The 6181-nt window shown below is 39.8% G+C and overlaps 1 pseudogene; it reads left to right on the forward strand.

Annotated features, from left to right (window-relative positions):
- The window catches only part of LOC123159574 (alpha-glucosidase 2-like), a 15149-nt pseudogene extending 9539 nt beyond the window's left edge, over window positions 1-5610 (forward strand).
- The last annotated feature ends 571 nt before the right edge of the window (window positions 5611-6181 follow it).

A 6181-nucleotide genomic window follows, 5' to 3' on the forward strand; every position in this document is an offset into this window, starting at 1 on the left:
CTGAAACGTATCAAGCACCAAATCATTTACTCCCTCCGATCCATATTAATTTTCATTGATTTACACTAAATCAGCGACAATTAATTTGGATCGGAGGAAGTATCATTTTTTACCCAATTCATCTTAAAACAGAAGTGTATTCAATTGTTTGAGTGGACAGATGAACACACCATTAATCCTGTGATTTGATTGTACCGTGACCACAGTCTTGTGATCTTAAAGCAACGTTCTCAATCGCATTGTCTCCTGTATTAGTTACAAATTTCCGTTGTTCTTTTAATTTTACTTTCATTGCAACTTTACAAGCTTGTTTCTTGTTTCTGATTACTTCAAGCAAATCATTTCAATATGTTGACATCAAAAAATTAAAACCATCAAATTGTCCATTACTGGGTATGATAATCATACACTTCTAGGAATCAATAATGTGGTTATATCCAATCAGGGTTTGAGCGGTCAGCCGCTGTCGGGTCCTGATATTGGTGGTTTTGCTGGAAATGCTACTCCAAGACTTTTTGGAAGATGGATGGGAGTGGGTGCGTTGTTTCCTTTCTCACGTGGCCATTCTGAAGCTGGAACCGTTGATCATGAGCCATGGTCCTTTGGTGAAGAGGTATTGTTTGTGTGTTTCATGTCCCTCAGCTACAATGTGTATGCACACAAACAAAACCTTGTTGCACGCCTAGAAGGTTCAGTGTCTTTGCTTGTTTCTTATACTTTACATTTTGGTACATAAGGTGCATATGTCCATTATTTTTTCCTTAGTATATGAGTCAAATCTACAGGAGAGCTTCCTTGTTCATGAGATTAACATACATTTCATACAACATTTCCTCCATTTTATTATGTAAGTCATTTAGCCAGACAAATGATTTATGGTTTATGCACTCTGAGGACAACTCTTTTTTCCCTTCCTAAACTTGTATACTACTCCCTCTGTAAAGAAATACAAGAGCGTTTACATCACTACTTTAGTGATCTAAACATTCTTATATTTATTTACGGAGGGAGTACTGTGCATATAACATATTACGAAGAATCCTTTTCATTTAGTAATATATTGTGCCGACGTTTTACGGATTCTAATTTATTCATATATGAAGGTCCTCCGATGAAGGGGAGCCTTGGCGCAGTGGTAAAGCTGCTGCCTTGTGACCATGAGGTCACGGGTTCAAGTCCTGGAAACAGCCTCTTACAGAAATGTAGGGAAAGGCTGCGTACTATAGACCCAAAGTGGTCGGACCCTTCCCCGACCCTGCGCAAGCGGTAGCTACATGCACCGGGCTGCCCTTTTTTTTTATGAAGGTCCTCCGATGCTTTTTAGCGTCGTTAATTTTTAATAGAGATACTACTAGCTATTTCTGACAGTTAATGCATATTTCAGTGTGAGGAAGTTTGTCGTCTCGCGTTACTGAGGCGGTATCGGCTACTGCTACACATCTACACTCTGTTTTATGTTTCACATAAGAAGGGTACTCCAGTTGCTGCGCCACTTTTCTTTGCTGGTAATAATGGCCGTCTTACTATTCACTAAAATATATTGAAGTGGGAGAGACCCATGGTCTAAGTTGGCTAATATGTTTGTAGATTTTAGCAATAAATGGGATGTAGGAAAACATGTCCGCATTCTCTTGTATTTTCTAGGTGTACGTCTATAAAATGAAGATTGGTGGTTGCACTACTTTGACACGGGCATGTTTGGAAGTTGGAACACAGTAATTTCACATAAAGTTTGCAGGAAATGGTGTTGTTCCTATATGAAACCTGTGAAATTCCCATCGAAACAGGCTCCCAGAAAATGGCAGTCATTGAATGTTATGATTCAGGACTAGACACGGAAAAAGTATTTATGTTCTTCCTCACTGGTGTGGCAGATAGTAGATAGTTGGATGAGTTTTGTTATGTAATACAAAATCTTATTCATTACTTTGTTGTAGATCCACAAGATACGGAACTGAGGAAAAATTGAGACTTCGTTTCTCCTGGGGCCACTTTTAGTTTGTGCAAGGTAATGGTATCACATCAATGAGGTCACAACGTACCTCTTTGCTTTGTTATCCTGGAAACCAAGATTTGCTTGTATGCATGAGCTTGCATGTTATTGTGTGTCGGTAGAATTTTGTGTGTAATGCCAATATGTTCTTCACCCTTCACTAAAAAATGTAAATTTTCTGTCATCCCTTTAAAAATAGAGAAACCAGTGGCCATAATGATGTGTCATCTGTATATTTTTCTATTCTTCTATGTGACATCAAAACTTCCGGTCCTTTGGCAGCACTTTACCTGATAAAGGAGCTCATGAATGTGCACATAAGTTGCCAAATGGCATCTGGTTACCTTTTGATTTTGGAGATTCACACCCCGTAAGTTGGTTGGTAGACTTTTATTGTGCTTCCTAGAAAGCTATTCTGGAACTAATTTTTATTTCTTTATGACTGATAATATAGGATCTGCCGATGCTGTATTTAAGAGGTGGAGCAATACTTCCTGTAGGCCTTCCTATTCAGCATGTTGGTGAAGCAAGTTTAGAGGACAATTTATCACTACTTGTTGCACTGGATGAAAATGGTACGTTTCTGTAACTTTGCCTGAGGTAACTTGGGTTTGTGATCTGTGGTCTATCGTGAGGTGTTTATGTTTAATGACATTCATAATTATACATCTCTTATACCTTTGTGAAGATCTGACCATGTTACTATTAGTAATGTGTGATTTAGCAAGTACTCCCATGTGCTCAAACAAATAGAATAACAGAATTCTGCACTGCATTTTTAGCCAGTTTTCTGTGTTGAAGATACTGATTTAAGCATTGTCATATGGTGTGCATACTTTCTGTTCTTCACCATGTATGACTTTTTTTACAGGTAAAGCAGAAGGAGTCTTGTTCGAGGATGCCGGGGATGGATACGGGTTCACACAGGGAGACTATCTGCCGAAGTCCACTCATCAGTGGTTTCTGTGAAAGTTCTGAAAACCGAAGGATCCTGGAAGAGACCAAACCGTAACTTAAACATAAGTATATTGCTTGGTGGAGGTGCTATGGTATGTATATTTGTTGCATTTTGTTTTTATCACATTATTTTTCTGCAGTAAGGACTTAATTTATTATTTCTGTGAACTCAGATAAGTTCACGTGGTGTGGATGGTGAAGATGTGCATTGTACGATGCCTTCTGAGTTTGAAGTGTCCAGCTTGGTTGCAACAACTGAACTTGATCTCAAGGAACGCTTAAGTATGTATCTATGACTATAGTAGTTTATATTTGAAGTGCTTACTATAACTATAGTTCAATTTGACTGAACTTGGCCTGCTTTGGTATCTTGGAATGGTTGTACAGAGACAATTCGTCCTATACCTGATATGGACGAGTCATCAGGACAGGAAGGCGCTGAGCTCTCAGAAACACCTATTGTTTTGAAGAGTGGGGACTGGTTTCTTAAGATTGTACCATGGATTGGCGGCCGTATTATTTCGATGACTCATCTTCCTTCTGGTATGCTTCTTTGGTGCTATATGATCAATAGACTTCTACTCCCTCCGTTCCTAAATATTTGTCTTTCTAGAGATTTCAACAAGTGACCACATACGGATGTATATAGACATATTTTAGAGTGTAGATTCACTCATTTTGCTCCGTATGTAGTCACTTGTTGAAATCTCTAGAAAGACAAATATTTAGGAACGGAGGGAGTATTATTTTGTGATGTCTGTGTGTCAATAGTAGTAGGCTATGTTGTTTGCTAAATAGAGAATTTTAAGGCATCACAAAATAGGAAGTCCATTGGTTTTGAAGTTCATTGATTTTAAATAGAGAATTTGAGGCAGTTTTTATTGGTTTTTGAAGTTTCTTAGATACTTTATAATTTGAGTAATGTGGATGGAGTCCGTGTATATGCTTCATTGATTGTAAATATGTCCGAAAAATATTTTCTTATTAGCTTAAGTATCACATGTACTTGGTCTCTGGCTCTCTCTAGATTCCCAGTGGCTGCATAGCAGAATTGAAATTCATGGTTATGAGGAGTACAGTGGGACTGAATATAGGTCTGCTGGCTGCACAGAAGAGTACAAGATCATTAGGTAAAATAAATCATCATCGTATACCGATTTCTATATTTCATTTTTTATATTGATATGCTTTGGCCTGTCAAGTGATTAGTTTGTGTGGAGTTCTAGTTTTAGCTATACAGTAACTGTTGATAGAAATTTGCAGGGGGCATCTGGAGCAATCATGCGTGGAGGAATCTATTTGTCTGGAAGGAGATATTGGGGGTGGACTGGTTCTTCAACGCCACATATCTATTCTGAAAGGCAATCCCAAGATTTTCCAGATTGACTCTAGCATTCAAGCAAGAAGTGTTGGGCCTGGCTCTGGTGGATTCTCAAGGTGAGTGCTAGTAATTCAGATTCTTGTCAGGGGACAGAGTGATATCCTGCGCATCCACCTGGGAATGTAACCTGAACCAAACCTTCATAGCAAAATGGCAGCTTGTCAAAAGATATGAGATTGTCTCATCGTCTTGATCACATAAGAGGCAAGCATGGTTGGGTGAACACTTAGCCCAGTGGTTGGAGCGCAGCTGTGCCTCCTAGCCGGCCTGGGTTTCGAACCCTGATTCACCACATCCTCTATCTTCCACTTTTAAACCTGACAATATTTCAGAAAAAAAACTTTTGAACCTGAACAGTTTCATTAAAATAACACAGTAACATCTCTAGTCCGGGCTAATGTCAACATGCTTTGTCCGATAGTAAAACTTCTTCTGCCAGCCCTAATTATGACTCATCGATGTATATGTTTTCTCCTCTGAAGGTTGGTCTGTTTGCGAGTCCGTCCCACTTTTACGCTTCTACACCCTACTGCGGCCGTTGTTGCTTTCACGGCCATCAATGGTTCAACGCAAGAGATCTCTTTAGATTCCGGAGAAGTGACACTCGAGGGAGGCCTCCGACCGAACGGTAAATATCTGTCACTGCACAATGTTTCAAGTTTCTTGTTGCCTGACCAACATCTTTGGCCTTGCCATCCTGGACACTCGTAATGTTTATGCTGATTCTTTAATCCACTCTCCGGTCTTCTGGCAAACTCATTGATCAGGGGAGTGGACGCTGGTGGATAAGTGTTCAGGACTGAGCATGGTAAACCGTTTCGATCACCGTCAGGTTAGCAAATGTTTGGTGCATTGGGGAACTAGTGATCTGAAGATGGAGCTCTGGTCTGATGAGAGGCCAGTTTCGGAAGACACGCCGTTGAGGATCTGCCACCAGTATGAGGTGACACAAACATGAAACTCATTCCTAGGTACTACTCCCTCCAATCCCAAAATTCTTGTCGTAGATTTGTCTAGATATGGATGTACCTAATACTAAAACGTGACTTGATACATCTGTATTTGGACAAATTTAAGACAAGAATTTTAGGACGGAGGGAGTATAATGTAACAAATGCTTTTACCCTTTGGTGTTGTTATGTGAGGGAGTATAATGTAACAAATGCTTTTCGTTTAGTACCACCTCGCTGGCCGAGAGCGGAGAAGAGGGAGAGGTAGCTATAAGAGGAGAGGGAGGGGGACGTTGCAAATCATACCTTTTTACTGGCAATGAGTTAATGAGGAGAAATGTAGTACTCCCTCCGGTCCTTTTTACTCTGCACATTGGATTTGCCAAAAATCAAAATTTGCTAAGTTTGACCAAATTTATATTAGAAATTATTAGCATCTATAATATCTAATAAATATAATATAAAAATATATTCCAAGATGAATCTAATGATATTGGTGTTGTTATGTGAATGTCTATAATTTTTTATATAAACTTGGTCAAAGTTGGATGAGATTGACTTCGGACAAACCTAATATGCAGAGTAAAAAGGACCGGAGGGAGTACTGGTAACTTAGCTAGTTACTGTAACATCACATCTCCCAATGCAACATGAGTCTATAACCTAATAAATGAAATTTTGCATGTTACCACACTTATGTTACTACCCACTATTAAAATAGTAACATAGTTTAGGGATATGTGTATGTTACTAGTGTATGTTACTCTCCATTGTGGCTAGTCTGAGCGCCCTCCTCCCCCAAGCTCGATACCCAACCAACCCCTCCCGGAGTGGGCCACCCCAGCGTCGTCCATCTCCCTGCGGCCCTTCCAGCTACCCCGCGGCGCCGTCTCGCCTTTG

This window comes from Triticum aestivum, chromosome 7B, assembly GCF_018294505.1.
Source record: "Triticum aestivum cultivar Chinese Spring chromosome 7B, IWGSC CS RefSeq v2.1, whole genome shotgun sequence".
Lineage (NCBI taxonomy): Eukaryota > Viridiplantae > Streptophyta > Magnoliopsida > Poales > Poaceae > Triticum > Triticum aestivum.